The sequence below is a fragment of the Condylura cristata genome, unplaced genomic scaffold, assembly GCF_000260355.1.
Source record: "Condylura cristata isolate star-nosed mole 26May11 unplaced genomic scaffold, ConCri1.0 scaffold00032, whole genome shotgun sequence".
In the NCBI taxonomy this organism is placed as follows: Eukaryota; Metazoa; Chordata; class Mammalia; order Eulipotyphla; family Talpidae; genus Condylura; species Condylura cristata.
In genome coordinates this window covers 6441749-6464025 of record NW_004567133.1, presented here as the reverse complement: position 1 = coordinate 6464025, position 22277 = coordinate 6441749, and positions in this window count along the sequence as shown.

The window sequence follows — 22277 nt, the reverse complement described above, 5'->3', positions numbered from 1 at the left end:
CAGAGCCGGCCTTGCAGGAAGCCTCTGGGGTGAGTGTGTTACAGGGCACCCAGTGTGAACTGGGCCGCCTGTCTGTGGGGCCTCACCTGCGTGCTGAAAATTCAGTTGAACTGCAGGTGCACACAAAAGGGTCAATAATGGGTTTATTTGCAAAAGGGGAAAAGAAAAGGAAACAACTGAAATTTCTTACTGGCTTGGCTAACTTGGAGCTCTGGTAACAAACTAACTGAAAGCCCCCAGTCACGCAGTGTGGAGACACTTTCCCCAGTGAGAGACGCAATGGCGCCCTGTTTATCCCCTAATGTCCCAGAATGCCTGCTTAGCTCCGCCCTTGGGTCCTCACAGTTCTCGCCCTGGTACTGCTGGGAGTTGTAGTTTCCCCTACTGTGTAGGGGGCAGAGTCCAGAAAGCTAGAGTCGGGGGGGAGTCCACAAGACTCTGCAGAGTTCCTTTAGGACGTCCTTCCCCCTAACAAGCACTCTGGCAGGCCCTCCGCCCTTGGCAGTCCTTGGTCTCCACAGGCCCACATGAAAAGGAAGACCCTGCCTCACACAACAGCCTTCACCTCCTTGAGAACAAGCCACTTGTCTGCATCTGATCCTGCTGCTTCCTTCTCAGAGGATGTGGTTCCCCAAAATAGAGCCCCACTCTCAGAAGCAACGCCAGCCTGGGCAGTAACTGCACTCAGCAGTGGGCTGCAGGACTTGGGGTGGGGTGGGGGGCAGGCATGCCATTCTTCAGCGGAAGCAGCAGTGAGTTATGAAGTGCTGCGTCCGTGCCCAGGTCCCTTTAAGTCCATCTTACCTGGCCCCCCAGGAATCCTACAGACTACATATTAATGTGCCCATTTTACAGATGAGGAAATCGAGGCTTAGGAGAGTTAAGCAACTGCCCAAAGGGCACATGGCTAGCAGGGAAGAGAGTAGAGAGCCTGAAACCTATTGAGGCTTGTTGAGGCGACACCACGCGCTGCACGTTGCAGGCACAGGCCCTGCCCTCGGCCCTCACATGCTGCTCAGTTCCAAAGTGGAACAGTGTTCCCACAGCACCACCTTGTTAGGACAAAGATGAACACCAAGTCACATCTCAGGTCAGTAACAGCCCTCCTGGCAGAGGCTCTGGGAGTGTGGACGTGGCTCCCAGCAAACAGAAAGGAGAAGTCCCTGTATATCCGGCGGGTTCAGACACAAAGATGACAATCCCCAGACTGCAGCAGCAGCGGCCCGCAGCACATCGTGCTCAAGCCCCAGTGAGCGCTGGCTGGCGGGTGCACCTTCTCTTTTCCCCACTCAGACTCTTCCTCCGCTCCACCTCAATCAGGCCCTGAAGGAACCTGACAAATAGCTTGGGGAGCCACCACCCTACCTGCCCCCGTGCTCAGCCTGTCCCACAGTGCCCAGATGCTGCCCCAGAGCACAGCCTGATGCCACCCAGGCCCCTCTGCAGCCCTGCCCCCCGCCTTCCCTGGGTGAGCGCCACTCTCGGCTCCTTTGCACTGACCAGCAATAACTGCAGCTTTCCTTGGAGAGCAACAACCAAAGGCTAGGTTAAGAGGCCAAGAGAGCGGGGCCTGGGAAATGCGAACTGACGGAAGGTTCCAGCAGCTGACGGCCATATACGCCCAGCCCCCACCACCCTCGCCAGCCTGGGTGTCGACCTGGTGTTGGTCCAACAGCAAACAACTCATTTTAAATCACAACCCAAGACACACAACCGTGCACACACACACAACCACTGCACAGGTGTCACTAGCACAAAAGCTTTTCAAAGTGACTGCTCACAGCTGCCAGGACCCTCTGTGTTTTCTGATATCTGACTCTGACTCAGGAGCTTGATTTTATGGCGCCTAGTGGTTCAGGAACCTCAGGGAGACAAACATTTGGACCTGGGTGAGGACATGAACTTACTCAGTGCGAATTGTTTCAGTTACAAGTTCTTCATAGGAAGAGTTTTTCTGAATTCTATGTTCAGATATAAATATAGACAACTGTCCAGACCCACGAGAGTGTTATGACTCCACCCATGTGGTGTCTGAAATAGACCAGACGGCGTGTGGTATCTACACTGAGGCGGGGGGCGCCTGATGGGGGCCTCCAGGGGCTCTGGCTGCTGGTACTGAGTTGTTCTTTCTTTTTTACCATTAACTCCTTTTCACTGAGGCAACACTACTTTACGTGATTTTTCCTTAATGTGACTGGTTACCTGGTGTACTCACTGCGCTTTGAAGATTCATCAAGATATACATGAATGATGTGGGTATTTCTCTCAAAATGTTTTAACTTTTAAAATTTTAAGACACAGGGCCTCCCTGGTGGAGCAAGGAGTTAAGTCTCAGCACTATGAAGCTATCGATCCTCAGTCGGGGTGACCCACATGGCGCAGCAGACCTCCCCCTCTCCCCGCTGCTCCCCTCAGCCGTGTATTACAGTAGATCTGCCTGTTCTGTTTCCCAATGTGTCCCTGGTGAATCCTCCCACCCCAGTTCTTGTATGCACAAATAAATAAGTCTTTTGAAAATAAATAAAAAATAAAGTTTAAGACAGAATAAAATGGTACTTCACACCTTAAAAAAAAATGCTCTTTCATGTACCATAAACGTGAGCTCTTATAGGAACTCTCAGCACACACATGCCAGGCACAATATAAGTCTGGAATAAATACAAGCTCTCACGATCGGCTTTTATTCTCCAGCTACAGTCTCACCAATCTAAGGAGAGTGGGACCGTGCACACACAACTTTCCCCAGGGAGACTCGTGTGTGTTCTTACGAGCTCGATGATGCCATTCAGAGTGACTGATACTAACCTTGTGCTCCATCAAGAACTCCTAAATCCTGTTTAAGCAAGGATTGTTCTTTCACCAACCCTCTGGCAAGCAGTGGGTGAGTCGCTAATGTTTGACCCTTGGCCTACAATCAGATCTCATCTTGATGGCTTTAGTGCTGCATTCCACTTTGAGACATGGGCTGATCCCCCGGCGGCAGAAGGCCCCAGGTGCACTTTGGGAATAATTACACGAGTGACTTTGGGGAATCATACAAAGGAATTTGTGGAACTATGTGAGGGAACTTTGGGAATTGTACATAGGGATTTGGGATATTATAAATGTGAATTACACAAAGAAGCTCTGAGAGTGAAACAAGGGAGTCTGGACGCTCACCCAGAACACCTGACAAGCATAATTCCTCTCTTGCACTGAGCAACTTGTGGTTTGTCAGGTATGTAAAGAATGACTGTCATCAAGGCCAAAGGAGAAGTCATTTTCTCCATTTTATGAGAAAACGATTTGACTTAGCATGGTTGGAAAACACACAAGGGAAACCCTGCTAATTATCGGCAGAGCGTAGAGAAAAGGATGTCTCCTGAGCAGAAGCTGCTGGCCTCCCAGCACACGGCCAGGCATGTGCCGCTGTTCCCCCCAACAGAGGCCACGTCTGGGGAGGTGGTAGTGAGCATGGGAGGAACCCGCCACGGCTGGGGCCTCTGACTCTTCTTCAAAAGCCGTGGATGGCTCTTGAGTGGTCCGAGCACTGTCCTACTCTGGCCACAGCCGGGACGGCGCTGACCAGCGTTCACTAATCATTCTCCTTTCTAGGCCTCCTCAAAGTCCCAGCTATCAACAGTGTGTAAAAAATCTGCCTTTGACCCCCGAAGAAGAGAAAAGAAGAAAACATAAGAGGGTCACAATATCTGAGATCAACACTTGCAAAGACAACTTGCCATTATCATTACTAGCACGAGCTTCGCAGGCTCCTGCACCTACCTACAGCCAGGTGTGCTGGTTCCCTACTCATCCAGGTGACTCTGGCCTTGGTCCTCACATATCTGATGCTGCACACCCACACCTACAAGGAAGAAACAGTAACCCTGGTCAGAGGGTTGTAGAGATGAGTCAGGGATATGAAATATATCAGACATTCATCTTGGGTCATGAGGGATGCAGAATAGGAGAAGGGGAGAAAGCAAAGCGGGCTGAGGCCTTACCCCAGGCTACTGTTACTCTGATCCCAAGGGCGCTGCGGAACATGACTGCACCCCAGGGTCAGCCCCTGGGGTTGAGGCCAGCGGGCCAGCCTGAGTCTGTCAACCATTGGCTGCTGGCTGCCCCCATGGCAGGACAGGTGAGAGGTTCCCACTCAGCCAGGTGGTGAGAAGCAGCCATCCGCACCAAAGAAGAGCTTCTTGGCACAGAACCAGCAGCAGCTACTATAAAACAGAGCCCGACAAAACATCCGAGTTCGTTGGATAGTAGTTATCATTATTATTTTAAACTGTCCTTCCAATTTTCAGGCTGCGCCAGTCACACATCCTATAGCAAAAACCACGGGACATCTAAAGGCGTCTGCTTTTGACCCTAAGACCTGAAGCAGTAAAGACCCAGGCTGCAGTGATAACGTGATGACAGGAAGAAAATTTCCCTCCTCTGATGTGGAAACCAAATGCCCTGAATTGTCCAACATCAGAAACCTCAGAAAACCCTAACAGGATGTTTTGACATATATAGTTCAGGCTTCAGACAAGTGCTTCCCAGTGGAAATACGAACCTTGTAAAGGAAAAGGCAAGGTTTCCGAAGTTGAAATGACAGCACAGATCAATTTGAAAAGCTCAACGTGTAGGGCTTGGTATGTGGTGTGATTATGCTGAAATGACAGTTTCTCAAAGCAAATTTTCTACGTCCTTCTGGGGCCCAGAGTTACTCTGGGTATTTTCCCAGAGTCTGTAGGACAATGCCTTCTGTTCCTGGGGTAGCTGGGCCCCGGATAAGCTGTCAGGGCAGAGCTGGCCACGGGGGCAAAAGGAGACGAGCTCTGTGTCGCCCACCACCCACGTCCATTTACCCGGCATCACCTGTGAGCTGAGACCCCTTTTCTGAGCCCCATACGAGCCTCCCCCGTGAACTCCAGCTTCGGATCTCCACGAGCTGACTCCACAACCCTCTCGGACGTCCAGCGGGTCTCGGCGTCATCATGCCCCTGTGGGCCACAGTGCCTGGTCCTCCCATGAGGTCCCCACTCCATTCACGCCACAAGCAACACCAGGCACCCCCACTCTCTCCACGGCACGTCAACACCATCAGGACTCCTGTCCGCTTCTCTCCTTGTGCCCCTGACCGTGTCATGAGGCCACCCAGGCCTGAGCTGGCGCCAGCCCCCACCTGGGCTTCACAGCTACCTCCTCTGGGGCTCCACGGCGCTGTCCCTGCTCCCTCAAGTCTCATTCAACACAAGGACTCCACAGAGGCTTGTCAGCCAAGTCAGAGCACCCCTTCTGCCCAAAGCCTGCCAAGGGCCCCCCATCTCACTCAGAGTTTATCACACTTCTGGCTCTCCCAGAACCCGCCCCTCCTCCACCAACCTCGTCCCCTCCACAGGCCTCTGATCATGTCTTTTCTGCATGGCTCTGTCCATTCCAACTGCACGGCACTCTGGGGTCTTCTACGGCCATGTCCCGCATGCTCTGTGCAGGGCTTTCGTGCGCGCTGCCCCCGCCATGTGGCTGGCTCCTGAGAATGTCCTCCAAATGCGCCTTCTCCATGAGGCAGTCCCTGCGCATCACCACCCTCAGCCCCTTGCCTGCTTTTCCTGTTCATCACGACTATGCATCAACTCAAACACTTTCTATCTGCGACTTGACTCGGTCAGTTTTCTGCCTTCCCCATTAGAATGTAAGTCCCACGACCTCTGTCTACCTTTATTCACTGCCTTATTGTCTCCCCGGCACCCAAAACGGTGCCCAGACATAAAGCTAGTGCTTGACACCTATTTCCTGGATAGATGCATGAATAAATGTGCTTAAATATTTCCTGGTAAAGGATTCCCTTCTTAACATAAGCAAAAGTGATTTGAAAGGGAGAGTCTCTCTGCACTGTAATAAAGCAGCACCAGTCATCAGAGGTAGTTACCCAGAAAAAGTTCAATGTAAAGAAAATGCTGTTATTAAATCCAGCTAGATACCATAAACTACCAGTCTATGTCTCTAGATGGGCGGCATAATCTCTCTTTCCTGAAAAGGGAGCTTGGCAAGCATCTAAAGACAAACTGGCGCCAAACTGGGGCTGTTTTTTAACTCATCAAAAGAGTCGATAAAGAATTGAAAGGTAAATAGCTTTCTAACTCTTTCATTCAATGTTAACTGTTCTTGGGACTGTGGTACCCCCTCTACCACCCATAAATATTGAGCATCCCACACTCTAGAAGCAATGAAATAGATATTAATGACCTTCCATTTTCTGAGCATCAATTCTTCCCACAGCTCCCCCTCCTCTACACAGAGCAACTCAATTTCCTACACTGCTCAGGTCAAGAAAACATCATCATCCTCATTCTCTCACATAGTACATCCCTAAGCTGTCAGCAAATCCTGTTTGCTCAACCTTCAAAATACACCTGGAATGTGACAACATATTGCTGGGTGCAATGACCCCTTTTCCACGTTGGCTGGTGGGAAGGTACTGAGAGTGTTTGTACATGGCTTCTCCCCAAAGAAATTCAGAGTGTGACTGAGAGAAAAGGGCACATGTCAAGGGCCCTCCCTGGTGGCGCAACAGGTTAGGATGCAGCACTGCAAGCCAGCCGCAGCCACTTCAGTGCAAGCTCGATCCCCAGCCCCAGAGGTGACCCACATGGCGCGGGAGACCTCTCCTGACCCGCCCGCTGCCCCCCTCAGCAGTGAACTTTATCAATCTGCCTGTTCTGCTCCCCACTCTGTCTCTGGTGAATCCTCTCACCACCCCTGCACCTCTGGCCTGCACCCCAGTTCTGTATGAGTAAATAATTTGAAAAAAACAAGTACACATGTAGAAAGCTCACATTCCGTAAGGAAAGTGTGGACCAGGGACTCCAGGACTGTGGTGCATCACAGTGTCCACAAAAAGCCTCACAAACACGAACCCACATGTTGCTACGAGGGGCTTGCATGTGTGACTTACTTTGTCCATTAAGATGAACATGGCTGTGACAGTCTGTGAATTTGGAGCCCAGACCTTGAGAGACAGGACATTTCTGCTTGCCTCTGGGGGCATCCCACCTCTTCCTTTAGAAAATCACATCTCAGGCCACCAGTGGCCTTCCACCCTGGCCCATATGGAACACAGCCCCTCACTAACCGAAGACACACGGGGAAGAAATAAGTGCTTTCATTCCAGCTTCACTGAGTCACAGCTGACACATGACACCATGTAAATCCAAGTGGACACACACAGAGTTGACACATTTATAAATTGTAAGACGACGGTGCCGTCCGATCAGCCACCACTCCCTGCCATCCCGACTATTCCTGTTTTGTGGTGGAACAGCTAAGATTTGCTCTCCTTGGCAACATCCAAGCAAGTCCCGGACTGGCCGCCTGTGCCCCGCCTCCCTACTCTGCTTTCTCGCTACACTGCTCACGCTCTGACCCACACTCGCCACCGGCGAGGACACGTCTGTCTACCTTCCACCCCGAACATCAGCTCCAGCCTGGAGGACCTTCCCTCCCAGTGCACTCTGTGCCCAGTCCAAGAATGGTGCCAGGCATGTGGATGGCGCTGAGTGTCTCCTGAATGAACGGCAGAGGGTGGAGGGCCCACAAAGCTCATCTAGCAGTGACCAAGGTAAAGGTCAGCCGTAAGTCCTCAGGTCACCACACTGCACCTGCAGCTTTATGGGCAGCCCCTGACTCCCCACTAAGGCACACCTGAGTGTCTGATCCTACACCCTCGATGGGGAGACAGTTCCGAGAACAATTCCACGCAGAACGTTTAAGCTGAAAAACTATCGCTGAAGCTCCATCCATGAGTGGCTGTAACTGTTTTCAGCTGCACAATTTCGTCTTTTGGTAAAGTGGCTGGGAGTCATGAGCAGAGCAGAAGTACCACCTCCAGCCCCGCCCAGCCCCTTCCTGCTCCCCCTCGCCGAGAGGGAGACCGAGGCCTCCCTGCCTCACCCACCCGCTCTGTAAGGACACTCACCATCAATACTAGACCCCAGGGAACATTTCTCTTGCTGATACAGCCGGAATTTCCTCCCTGAGAGGAGAACATAAAGATTAACTAGGTGAGGAAATTTTTCCCTTGGCTCTGAAGCTTGGGACATTTGTCTGATCCAGCACATATTCTCCAGGAGACAGGCTAAATTAAAATACTAATGGACTGCTGTATTTAAAATATATTTACCAATGATTAACAGCTCAGCAGGTGATATATGTTTCAATAATTTCTTATTACAATGTAGGGAAACCTAGATAAATAGTCCCAGGGTAATTAGTGGGTGTTTATTTAACATTCAGCTGTGTTTTCCTGCACACCCAGAAGGGTGTCGCTGGGCGGGTTGGGCTCTCCTGTTCTCAGAGAAGGCCCAGACCTCAGCCTTGGCTTCTGAGCACAGAGAGGGCCGTCCTTGGGGCCATGGCCCCAGGAGAGGTGTCTGGGCTGCACTGCAGTAGGCTCACGGGCATTCGTGGCCAGTGTGACGAAAAGACTGCACATTACAGTTTGAATTTGCAAGTTGTCGGACATTTCTGAGAGTCGGCAACACCAGGCTATCTCCCAGAATCACCCCCACCCTCTCAGGTTCACTGGTACCGCTTTGCTGAATGAAAGATCAGCCCAGGGCCACACAGATATTGAAGTGCGTGTTTCTGGCATACTGGGCTCAGCAATGTTGGTGTTGTCCAAATACTGCACTAGTGTCCCATACAGGGGTGCTAGCAGAAGACGGGGGGGGGGGTCAGAGCAGAGGGGGCCAGCACTCTGGCCTCTGCCATGTGGCGGGTGGCCCAGGCCACCCAAGTCATACGGGAGTCTCTCGTGCCTTGACCACCAAATCACTGCTGTAGACAGCACTGATAGGTACAGGCAAGAGTCAAAGCCAAGGGTGTATGACTTCAAACCCAATGCCACTACTAATGCATTTCTGTTGCTCAGGGTGAATGGGGTAGCTGGGACGAGGATAGGTAGGTTCCTACTACATATCTACACACATAACACATACAGGTACATGTGCATGTACATAGACATGCAAGAACATATCCACATTCACACGTGTACATGCATGCATATTCCAGATACACAAAGACATGCACATCCATCCTAAGCCAAGACATCGCCCAGGGGAGCAATATGATCCGCTAAAAACATTCACCTCACTGACTCCTTTGCACATAAGGATGCAACATAGCCCAATTCTGACCAGTAGGCTCTAGATACAATTCTCTGGAGAAAGCCTTCCTTCCTGGCAGTCAAGAAAAATTTTCCCAGGCTGAAACCCTTGGCTGGGAATGTGGCCACCCAGTAATGTGATGTCCTCATGCAAGAGCCCCCAGGCAATACTCTGACTCGTTTTGCTCATGTGAAGCTGAGGGCCTGGAGGAGTGCAGAGCCATAAAAGCAGACAGCATGGAGCAGAGTCCTGGTACCGCATATCTACGAGACGGCATCAAGCAGAGTCCTGGTCCCGGCCCTTATGCTGTAAAATGAGTAAGAGATCTTTTTGCCACACTAGAGTCACTGACATTTGAGAACTACTGTTAACCCACTTCACCTGCTCTATTGAAGATGCCCATGGAGTTCTCCTACCAAAAGCAAGGGTGGAAGACAGATACTTTTTGAAGATCCCTTTGACCCCAAGTGCTTTTCCTTCTAGTGCAAATTCCCGGCATGGCAAAAGTCTCTTCCAGCTACTCCTTGGAAGGAGGCTCACCCAAGGACCCACAAAAGAAGAGCTGAAGCTATGATCCCCTCAGGTCAGCCCTCAGAGCTGCCCCAGTCCTGACCTAACTCAAGCCAGGGCCCCTGGCTTGAGTTGAGAGGGAAGCAGAGCATCAACCTTGCCTCTGTCAGTCTCAAATCACAGAATTCCCAAAGGGAAACCCTGAGTTTTCCCACTTCGGGGCCTACTCCTTGACCCCATTTCTCCTCTGGCCATGAGGGAGTCTCCACCAAATTTCACAAAGCAGCAGCTAAGCCAGTCACCACTGCAGACTCCCAAGCAGCTGGAGCCCAGCTGACAGTCTGAGGTTCGCCCCGCACTGACAGCTGGGTTTTCTCAACCTCTTCACTCCCAAGGAAATAAACACATTCTGATGCACTTCCCATGAATGTCAGTGTTGCCCCAATGTACTCATGCCTAGCTTGGATGAGGAACATCTCTTCGTATGGAAGTCCCTCCCTTGGGGACAAGCCCCGTCGGAACAGACAGCAGCTGGTTCCCCTCCCCATCACCCAAAACCTCAGCAAGAGCTGTTCAGAGGTGGAGCAAACAACTAGGAATGATCAGCCCGAGAAGCCCAGCCTCTGCACGGCCCCACGTCTCCATCCCAACTCAAAGGTGACCCTTCTTCCTCTTTCCCATACAGGCCAGCATTTGTTGGGGATTGATGGTGGGAGAGGGGAGCAAAATGAGAGGGAAGCACAAAGAACTCTGGCCATCCATGGGGAGGAAGCAAAGCCTCAATGTCAAGTCTAGGCTGCCATTCCAAGGAAGAAGCAAGTCATTTCCTGGGGATGTTCCAGAACATAAAGCCAGCATCAGTGCTCTCAGACGTGACCCCTTGCCGTGCAGCTCCCATCCAGAACTCCTCGTCCCAGTGCAGTTCCAATTCCACACCTCGCCTGGCCCTTCGAAAGGGCTCCTTCAGAACAGCCAGATTCTGTCCTCAGGGAAGAAGCCCTATTATGGGATCATCAGCCCTCAGATCCGACGTTTGGTTTTCTTCCCCAGGCTTTGCCAGTTCCCTTACCTATTTTTCATCACTCTGGAAAACACCCCACCCTGTCCGACCCAGAACCACGCAGAGCCCCAGAGCCAGCAGATGAAGGCCACTTCTGTGGTGGGACCTCAGGGATCGTTTGGCTATTTGGCAGCGAGACACCACTCACTTATCCAGTGTCCCCCTGCCAAATGCGCTGACGTTGGCACACCTGTAGCTTTGGGAAGCCAAGGTCTAATCATCAGCAAGCACAAGGAAATTGTGGGGTGCCAGGCCATTTCCAGACAACCATGCTCATGTTCTAGGTCCCCAAGGAGTCTGCTTCTGCTTCATCCCGAACATCAGGAAGATCCAGTCTTGAGCCCCTCAAACAACAGATAGATATACATCAGGGATGTCCTGGGGTCGCAGACAGAGCGGCCTCTTAGGGGCAGAGAGGCCAATGCCTTGTAAGAGCTCCAAGGGAGAGCATTCTAGAGTCCCCAGGAGATCAATGTCCCTTCTGCCATCCCCCACCCATGCCCACCACATGCACCCAAAGCTCTGAGTTGGTTAAACAGCTGAGGCTCAGTGAGACTCAAGGGTGCCATTTGTTGGCTGAATGGGGCTGAGAATCAGAGAAGCAAATGTCAGGCAAGATCAATAAAGCCCTGAGTGGGTGGGAGGAGGGACGCCTGAGAGCACGTGCCCACGAGAGCGGGTGATGGATGTGGCAGCGGGGGCAGCAGCCCCGGCCAGGAGGGGGCCAGCACCTTGTGCTGGGGAAGCAAGGCCCAAGGGGCCATCAGAGCTCACCCCAAGGTGACCATCCAGTGAGCTGCTCTCTGGACAGCTTCAAGAATGCAGGCTCTGGAGCCAAAGGTCTGAGTTCAAATCCTGGCCCCACCTCTCACCAGCAGTGTACATCGGGGAAGACCCCCAGCCTCAGATGTCTAGTTCCTCATCTGGAAAGTGGGGTTCATTAAAGGACTCACTTCCTGGGATGATTATGAGGATTAAATAAATCAATACCAGTGAAGCATTTAGAAAAGTGCCGGATACAGAGTAAGCACTGGATAAACATTTGCTAATGCTACTGAAAACAAAGCGGAGAGAGAGGATTGTTCTGGAAGACATCGAAAGCACAGTGGAGGACTGTGCTGGTGCTTTTATTCACGTGGATTTACTTCTGTGCACTGGAGGGAGCAGAGTGGCTCCTCATCGCTGGTGTCCAGGACTCAACAGGGACGTCGCCATCTGAACCAACGTTGCTGAAAACCCAACAGTGTTTTGCTCACTGGAGGAAAGTACTGTGTGCACAGAACACAGGCCAGTGCCTCATGAGCGATGGATACACGTTTCCAAGATTTTAGCCATCCATTATTTTCTTCTTACATGGTAAAGCAAGTATCCAGGTCTCCCGCAGCCAGCCGTGAATGCCGGCGGCTCGCATGTTAGGTGGCAGGTGACCGGAGGCTCAGTGAGGAGGAGTTCTGCGCGCAACTGGCGATGCCTGCCATGTTACATATGCCTCCCAGCCCTGCTAACCCCCGGTGGGGACCCACTTCAGAAAATCTAGGAGCTTATGCAACTCACCAGTGGGAGGAAGGTTAAAGAGGCAGATGCAGAAACAGCAAATTTAGAACTTTTTGGAAGGGGCAGGGTCCATTTGATAGAGACATCTCTGCCCAGGGCCTGTACCTTTGCCCACAGCCAAAGGGACCTATAAGGCGGCTAGGTACCGAGGAGGGGAAGGTCTGCCAGTCACCTGCTGTGGGCCCTAGGCAAGTCCCATGTCTCCATCTGCAAAGTGAAGTGGATAGGCCTTAAATCCGTGCAGAGGCCTGCGGCTGACAGCGTGAGCGAATGGGCCCCCTGGTGGTGACCTGCGTGAAGTAGGAGCCCCACTGCGGACACGAGAGAAGAGAGCTCACCTCAGCCCCGTGCCCATGGTTGCTACCTATATGCCCAAAGGCTAGGAGTGCATCTCCATCACCTTTTTGAATTTCTTCAATACCCCGGAGGCGGCTACAGTATGTCAAGACCCAAACGAAGTTCCTAACCACAAATTCTGCGGTTACTAAAACTGCTCCACCCTAAACGAGGCCACCTCCACCAAGATGCTCCATCCAGACACCTTGGAACAGGGCTTGGCCTCTCCCTTACTGCTTCAGCAAACCCTCTCAAGTCCACCTCCGAGTGTGGCCGGGAGCCAGCCGCTTTGTTCCCTCTGCCTCCTCCCTCCTAGCTCAACCCTCCATCATCCCGCCCCAAAGTAATTAGTGTCCCGGCTTCGCCCCTACTTCTCTTGCTGATCCTAGAGGCTGTCCAGGGCTGCTCAGATAAGCTAACCTGGATTTATCACCTACCGTGGGTGATAAGGGGTCAACGGGGACTTCTTGCTCCAATGTTCTGCTAAACTATTAGCTGGCAAAATTAATGGAGGGACACGTGGGCCCTCGCCAGCTGCTGTTTTATGGATGGGGGTGGCATCTATCACGAACCCCGGTCTTTTTCTCGAAGAGGATGCTTCCCTGGCAGAAGGCCCTTTGCCCCCTCCAGCTGTTGCCAAGCCTGGCTAGGTCTGTCTTTTCTCTTTATCTCTACCTGAAAACTTCTCCCCTCTAGGGGACACCTAGAGCTTTCATGCTGTAGAAAGTGCTTCCCCGCGTGGGGCCCCCAGACCAGCACTGTGTGACCAGGGACTGATTCTCAGGCCCCGCCCCTGGGATCTTTGGCTTAACAAGCTTTTCGGAAGATTCTCTAGGTGCCAGATGAGAATCATCACTGGAGGAGAGTCACGCGGGCATACAGCCCCTCCCCTGGGTTCCAGTGCAGCGCAGGGTGGCTCTCGGCTGTGAGACTTGGGGCACATGGCTTCAGCCCTTTCCCCTCACGAGGGGACCCCGACTGTCCGGTGGCAGCCCCGCCTGGACTTCTGTACACACCAGCTAGGAGCGCTGGCACTGCTTCCCAAAGGGGTTGCTATTCTCACTTCTGTATGGTACATGATTATCTAACATCTTGCCCCTCGCCAGTGGATTGCAAACTCTGAGTCTCTGCTCACCAGCAGGACACTCTGGATCTAGCCAAGCGCCTGGAACTTGGCAGGCGCTTCACGAATGCTTGGTGACTGAAAGGCATGAATGAATGCGCAGGTGAGGAATGAAGGAAAGAGAGAGCGTGCACCTTCTGCGCTTGTTCTCAAGGTGCACAGAGCCCGTGCGCCGGACGCACGGGGAGGACAGCTGCCTTCCCAGAAGGGATGGACGTCCGCCCAGCTGGAGGGGGCATCACTCAGGCATGGTCGACTCCTCAGAAATGGCACATGAGCGCTCACTCCCCACCCCACTGAGTAGTGTTGAGATTCTGGGGGCACAGAGTGGCGGGGGGCCATTTCTCAGGAGATAAATAGCATCTCTATGGAGGGAGAAAGGCCTGGTATTTTGTGCCTTTTTCAAAATATTTTCCATAGCAATTTGAAGGCTGTTTGCTCATCTGACATTTATCTTCATTTGGCACGGGAAACGGCTGAGAGACACGGAGGAGAGGCACTGCTTATAAATGTGGGGTGATGGCAAAAGAGACCTCTTCCACGAATCTATCACAAGGAACAGCATGGCCGCTCAGCTCTGTGAAATCTGCCCCGTCGGCCTTGATTTATTCAGCCAGGGCGCCCCCTGAGAGCTCGATTCATTTGAAGAATAATTACCCACTGTGTTATAAATGCTGCTCTCGTGGCCTGGCAAGCTGGTGTCGAGGGTTAGCCCAGTGACAAGCTGCTAAAGCATGGCTGGGCACTGCTCACTCCCGGAGGGGCGGCCGGCCGGAGTCCCGGGCCGGCATGTGAGGGGGGTCCCGGGATCTGCCTGCCTGGCTGAGGAGTGCGGGCGCACCTCCCGTCTGCTGCATCTCCAAGAAAGAAAGCTGCCTTCCAGGCTGGGCCTCCTGCAGGAACGTGTCCAAGGTGCACTCGTCACACCTGAGCACCCGCCCGGGAGGAGGCCGTCACTGTCGCTGGCTGTGTGCTCAGGAGACTGTCTTGGTTGGCAGAGAGAGAGAGAGAAGGGGGGGGTGGAGGGATGGGGACGCTTTCCTGGAAAGCCCTGCTATGCCGGAAGACAGTGCCACCCGAACATCCCGGCTGCCTGAAGCGGCCCAAAAACATCCCTTGCAGCTCAGACCAGTTTGCGTAGTCACCGTGCCTTGAGGGTTAGCCCCAGCTTCACTCTGCGTCTCGTCTGGCTTTCAGATTTCCAGACAGACGCACACATCCCACTGCCCGCAACGCTTTGCTTCATCGTCCCAGGCAACGACAGTTTGTTCTCCAACCTCCCCCAAGTCTCCTCTGACCCCCGTCGAGTTGCCTTCCTTTGTACCCCCTGGACAGAGACCCCCGAGGTTCCAGCATTCCCCTCCGTTATGGTCTCACCCCAGCAACCCTGGGCACGTGGCCTGTTCGGCATGTCTCAGCCCACACCCTGCTCCCCTCCCCCACCCCTCACCACCATCCCATGCCCACCCTCTGGCCCTTCTCAATGACTGGCCTTGACTGATCTGGACTTACTGTCTCCTACTATGTCCAGGTTTTTATCATTTGGAAGGGCAAAGCGCCACCACGTCCTCTCAGGCCCAGATTGTAAGGCCTCAGCTCCTCCTGCTGCTCCAAACTAGTGAAAAATCCCAAAGAAGGGCTGTACTTCAGCCATCTTGAGTCACAAGCCCTTTCCTGAAAAGCCCCTAGCAGGAGAGTGAGAGATTTCATTGGCTCTGCCCCAGTCACCGCCGAGGTCACCGTGGCGAGGGCGGCAGGGTGTGAGGCAGCCCCCCTCTCAGACACACAGTTGAGGTGGGGGGGGAAGCATCCCTCCAGGGACGTGCCCCAGAAATGTAACACCACAGCTGTGCAGTCTAGCCAGAGGTGGGCTTGGAGCAGCCAGCAGGACTGCTCTGGGGTCCCGCTCCTATGGCCTGGCCGTAGATGCTACCCCCTCCTGCAGGAACGTGTCCAAGGTGCACTCGTCACGCCTGAGCCCGGGAGGAGGCCGTCACTGTCGCTGGCTGTGTGCTCAGGAGACTGTCCTCGCCACCTCGATCGCAACCCCACCCAGAGCCGGCTCCTGCACTGGTCTCCAGCACTCGTCTGCCCACACCTCGCTGCACTCTGGCACTGTGCACTGGCCTCTGCTGGGCCCCAGTGCCCGAGCTGCCCTGCCTTGTCTGGGTTCCCGTCCCGGCTCAACCTGCTTGGAACAGACACCTGAACTTGGGACCTGCATGAAACCATCAGTCCTCCTGGCTGTGAGGGCCCCACGGTATCAGGTTTCAAGCCACTTTTGTCCACTCTGATGCAGCTTGAACCAGCTGGCTTGAGCTGGCCGTTTCCAGTTGGAACTAGTTGCTGCCAGCTAGAGGCATTTGATCCATTTGGAACTAGTTTGGACTGATTCAAGATGCTTTGATTCAGTTGGGTCAGGTCTGATCTAGCTGCAACCAGTTCAAGCCAGTTTGATGCAGTTTTATCCAGTGAAATGGCTCAAGCCAGTTGGATCAGGTTAGATCTGGCTGGAGCCATTGGGACCCATATGGAGCTTATTAATCCAGCTGGAACTAGTTTGATCTACTGGATCTGGTTTGATGTTGCTGGAAATGGTTCCTGCCAGCTCAAGTCAACTGGATCCAGTTGATACTGGTTTGATCCAGTTTGATGCGGTTGGTACTGGTTTGATCCAGTTAGAACTGGTTCTAGGTGACCCAAGCTGCTTGGTATCTGTTCCAGCCAGTTCAAGCCAACTGGAACTGGTTCCAGCCAGTTCAAGCCACTTTGAGACAGCTGGAAGCAGCTGACCCATTTGGAACCAGTTCCACACAGTTTGACCCAGCAGGAGCTGGTTTGGTTTAATCTAGTTCCGATCGAGCCAGTTTGATCCAGTTGGAGCATTTTTTTCCATTTCTGGCAGGTCATCACACTGGTGCTACAGGACTCTGTCCATTTACTATGCCCGTTAGAACAATGACCACAGACTGAGTGACTTAAAACAGCACAGTTGCATTAATTTGCAGTTCATTATATTATATTTTATTGCTCAGAATCCCCACATCAAGGGGTCTGTGTTGCTGTGGCCTGTCCTGCTGTGCAGACTGCTTGCCTTCCACACCTTGTGCCTCTTCCTGCTTCAAGGACAGCAGCATAACACCTGCAAATCTGTCTCCTCTGCTTTTGTCCTTACAGCACCTCCTCTGACACTGTCTCTCCTGTACCCCTCTTTTAAGGACCTTATATTATAGCAAGCCCACAGATAATGCAGCATCCTTTCCCCACCAACTTATGCTCATCTACAAAGTCCCTTTTCCTTATAAGGTAACAGTCACGGGACGTATGAACCTTTGGCAAGCTGGCACTCCACCCGGTGACGTGGACTCATCACCCCAACCCCCCCCATCACACGGGGGAGGTAAGACAGGAGGGTGACTATCAGCCCAGCAATGGTGAAAGAATACCCATGTCAAGGGGTCACAGAAAGCACTGGTGTGGGGACAGAAGGGGGACCCACAAGATCCCCCCAGAGTCTTTTACAGAGCACATGCCATGCTCTGTACTGGTCTACATTCTCCCTCTAGTTCACACATTAAACTGCCAAGGCAAGTCTACCGCAGAGTACTGTAGCTATCCCATTTTGCAGATGAGGCAAACAGAACTAACACTTGTCCAGCCCAACTATAAGCGGTAGAGCGGAGATTGCCCCCAGGTGCAAAGATTCAGTCACTCGGCCTTGGCCCCATCACCCTCCCCTGCACGCCCACATGGAACACTCGGCTCCCACTCACGGAAGGGTTTGTCCCGCCTGACCTGTGGGGCTGGGCTAAGTGCCCTCACCTAGTCCATCCCACAGTCTGGCTGCCAGAACGCACCCCTCCCCCTCACCCCCCTGCTTTGTAGTGCAGAGATAGCAGAGCACCCAGGGGCTTGGAATACGTGGAAATTGAACCCTGGCACTGCAACATCCCAGCGATGTCACCCAAACGCCTGCAATAGGGAGGGTTGCTGAGCACCAAGGAAACCCCAAGTCTGGCAGGGCTACAGAGGGAGGGTCCACTTCCCCTCCCAAGCCCACTCTGCCCTTCAGCAGGGGCCGGGGGCAGGGAGGCGGTGTCAATAATGTATGACATCCTGAGATAAAGCACGTTCGTAAACGCTGCTGGCAGAAGCTCATCAATGGTGCATGGGGGTTTTATGTTTCCCAGCCAGGATGAAGGCAGCTCCTCCTTGCCTCGGGCCAGCATAAAGATGTAACCGGCAAAGGTTACATCTCTCTCCCGAGGCTGCCCCCCAGCCCAGCTGGCGGGGTTGGGAGTGCCACCGTGACAGACAAGCAGTCCCCACCCCCCATATCCCTTTCTGAATGCTGCCCACCTGGGATTTAAAAATTCTGCAAGGGGAGAGGGTCAGCTTTTGGGATGGCAGGCCATGACTCTAGGTCTGGAGGTCATTGCAGAGCTAGGAGGGGATCCCTGGACTTTCAGAAAAAAGGTCTCACACAGAAGCACCTTTATTCATTTATCCATTCACCAGAAAAGCATTGGGCACCTGCTGGGTGCCAAACCTGCCCTATAGGTGCTGGTGGTGGCTGGTCTCAGAAGGCTGAGACCGTCTCCCAGAGAAACTCCCATGGCTGTGCACACAACACAGGGTCTTTGTGACAGGATCCGGCTGGACTTTTAGAAGCAGAGACGGGCAGCCCTGTCCAAGGTCATGTGGTGTATGCCCAGGAAGCCCAGCTATTTTGCTTTTGCAGGAGACTGACCTGAGACTCTTATAATGGATAATAGCCAAGTTTAGGGAAATGCCTTAAAATATATCTCAGGAGGGAATCCTATAGGAAAGGAGAACTCTGAGCTTGGCACAGGTCCTGGTGCATGGTGGAGCTGGAAATAATACTCAGAGAAGGGAGGCTGGGGGAGAGGGAGGGATGGAGGTGGGGGGAAGGGCTTAATTTCAGAGGTGATCATGTTTCCAGGCTGAAAGAGACAGTGAAGCTGACAGTTTTATTGTTCAATTGTTTCGTATGGATTTTGAATAAAAAATAAATTGGCTTCTGTTAAAGAGGACCATCCTGAAAGCCCGGGAGGGCGTGGTGAATCATGCGTGACTGCTCTTGGCTCATCTCCTCACAGGGGAACTCCTGCCTGTGCCCAGGGCGGACTCGGAGCTTCTGGGGGCGCCGGGACCTGTGGTGACCTGTGGTGCCCTGTGGTGCCCTGTGGTGCCCTGTGATGTCTGCTTCCCAAGTAGCGCCTCTCAGGGGGCCTCTGGCCGCTGGCCCAGTTCTTTGCAAATAACAGCCCTGAAGGGAAGCTGCCCGCCCAGGCCTCTCATCTCCCCTTCCGCCTCCTTACTCTGGGACAGTGCACCAGCCTCCTCTTCTCATCTATAAAGCGGGGAAGAAAACCACCCTCCTAGGACAGCCGGGAGAATGAAAATGGGCCCATAGCCAACATCCAGACAGGGAGGGAACAGCTGTCCAAGGCACGACAGGAGCATCCTCACCAAGGAGAGAGTGAGAAGGTCTCAGTGACAGAGGGTAATTCAGGGGACGTCCAAAGAAGCTGTTCAACTTGAAATGGGTAGCGGGAACCGGCTCTCATCACATCAGTTTATAATTTGTTCTGATGGAGGGAGGGAGAGGGCAGAAGGGGAAACCCAAAAGTGAGTCTTAAAACGGTGTCATCGATGATGAGAAATGTGCTGGTAACTTTGAAGATGGTTCGGCCAGGCTGCACCCACGCAGTGCAGGCTGGTATGGGAGCTGTCTCTGTGCTTCACACTCAGGCTTCCATTCTGCCTGTGCGGGAACCCCAAGGGGAGGGAGCCGCTTTTCTGAGAGATCCAGCAAAACAGCAGCTCCCCAGGGGCCAGAGGCTTCCCGAGAGGCGCGCCACCGGGGAAGCGGCCACCACAGGTCACCGCACCCCCAGGAGCTCTGAGTCCTCCTGGGCCAAAGCCCCAGCACTGGGGCTTTCACTGGCCTGGCTCGGGCCATGCCCAGCCGGAAGCCAACCGCCGCGGCCAGGACCCGAGGCCGGGTCCACACGTGAGCCAACAGGTATAGCAGGGGAAGGTGGTTTCCACAGGCCGCAGGGTGCTGGCAAGGCCTGCAGCCCGGCTCCTGGGGAGGGTTTGCTTGGCCCTGACTCAGCCCGCACTCGGTCAGCTTTTCCTTTCCAGTTCCCCACACCCCGAGACCCTGCCTGGGAGAGCCGAGCCTCCCCCATTCGCCACCGCAAGGGAAGGAGGTGCCGACTGTGCGCTGAAGAAGCCCCCACGCACTGCGCAGAGGGCAGCCAGTACAGATCCGTGCACAGCTCGGCACCCCTGTCCTGTCAGGCATCGTGGGTGCTCTGGCTCCATCCTGCTCAGCTCTGGGGGGCGCCTCCCCGAAGCTCTCCTTACTTCTGCCCTCCACTGCAGACTCATGCCCGGACCTGATGCAGTCTGACCTGGACAGACCCCCTGGACAGACCCCTCTGGCAAAAGTCATCTCCCCACAGCTCCCACCCACCCCCATGAGGACCAGAGTCAGGTCAGGGTGTCCTGGAAACACCTGGAGCCAGGGGCTCTCTCCAGGGTCATTACTTTTATCTTTTTCCATTGGCCACTCGAAACACCCTCCACTGATCTGGGGCAGTTTTCTCATAGGCTTAAGTATTGAGGATGCTGAAACAAATAAATCCAAAGTTCCAGCGACTCTCTTTCCACCCCCACCCCCCACCTGGAACAGCCTGATGTGGGTGGCCCTGGCCATGGGTGCCACTTCGGGGACAAAGCTGGTTGCTGGAGCTGGCACCCAGGCTCCTTCCATCTTGCGGCTCCTCCACTCGGAGAGTCAACCATGGTCTGCTCCTCACTAGACCAAGGAGAGGCAGCCGACTCCTTGGAAGCACCGGAAGTGACGTTAACGGGGGCACTCACGCCGCACTGGTGAGTCTAGTCTTGGATGGCACCGGGAGGCCGGGACACTGAGCAGCCTGCCCTGCCACAGTGCCATCCTATGCAAGGGGCCGCCTCGCCCGGGCAACAGGCTACCTCTGCAGCAGCACAATCTGATCGTTTTATCATTAGTCACTAACCACAGGTAAATTGCCTTTAAATTGAGTTACGTTGTGCAGAGTCCCCACGCATTAACATCCACCTTTCACTTCCCCACTTATAATCACTGTGTTAACCGACTCACTTCCTGCAGTGAGTCAGGGCTTTGCCAGCGTCTGACCGCGTGAACCCCCTGGGGTCCGAGGAAAGGAAATTTCCATGGCTTCTTGCCATGAAGCCGGGTCACAAAGGATTTAGAGGTTACGTGGCCCAGAGAGGCTTCGTTTGACATAAGCAAGCTCCAAAATATCCGTTTCGACAGAGATAAACACTCCCCACACTGAGTCTCCTCCTTAGGAAGTCTGTAGAGGGGCTCTCCCCGCTGGCACAATGGGTTAAAGCACCCACCGCATTATGAAGCTCTGCGAAGCCACTGCAGCACAAGTTCAATTCCCAGCCAGGGAGCTGACCCACACGGCGCGGCAGACCTCTCCTGACCTGCCCACAGCTCCCCTCAGCAGTGTACTTTGTCCATCTGCCTGTTCTGCTCCCCACTCAGTCTCTCATGAATCCTCTCATTTCCCACGCTTCTGGCTTGTACCCCAGTTCTTTAAGCATGAATAAATAAATCTTTTTTTAAAAGCCTATCGAAAGTGCCATTCCTGAGTGGGTAAGTTATACAGATGACGCTGTGGGGAGGCACCGAGAGCCCTGCAGCGTGGTGAGGTGCCGAGTGTCCCCCAAGCTTCCTACACATGTGAGGCCTGATCAAGCTCGATGGTCACCTGAAGGGCTAAGTAGTAGGACACAGGGCTTCAGACTGAGCTCTGGGTTCCCGGATCTCCCTCTTCACTTACCAGCTGCAGCAGTTACAAGCCTCAGACTCAGTTGCTGGAATAACACTCCTGGCAGCTTCCTAAGGCAGTTGTGCGCCAGTGTGTGTAAAGTGCTTAGCCCGGGCCTGGCACAGAGCAGCATTTAGTAAACCTTAGCTGCTGTCGCTGTTACGAGTACGCCTCACAATACGGCCTCATGTCCACTGCACACCTCACGGGCTTCGGAGCCTGTTGGTTCAGGAGCCGTCAAGGACGCAGCTTCAGGGAACCCTGAGAGGCTGGTTTTTGAAGTCCTGGGGTGGACAAGACCAAGCAGAAGGGCTGACTTCCATATTCCAAGGGGTCCATGCACTGAGAGTGGAGTGTGGCAACAGGAAAGTCAGAACCAGCCTTTGGGGGGACAGGGAATGGGGCGCAGTGGGGCAGGAACAATGAGATCCAGGCACAGGATTCAACCCCTGTCTGCCTGACTCATGAATTCTCATCCACCTTAATCACCCTAATGTAACCTTCCAATCACCCTAATCTCACTACCCTAATCACCCTAATCACCCTAATCTAACACTCTCGTCACCAAGCCTGTAGGTCACACAGGAGGCTGTGCCACCTTATTCACACAAATACTGTGAGCACTACCTCAGCTGCTCCACGTCTGGGAATTTCCCACAGGAAATGACTGGATTGGCCCT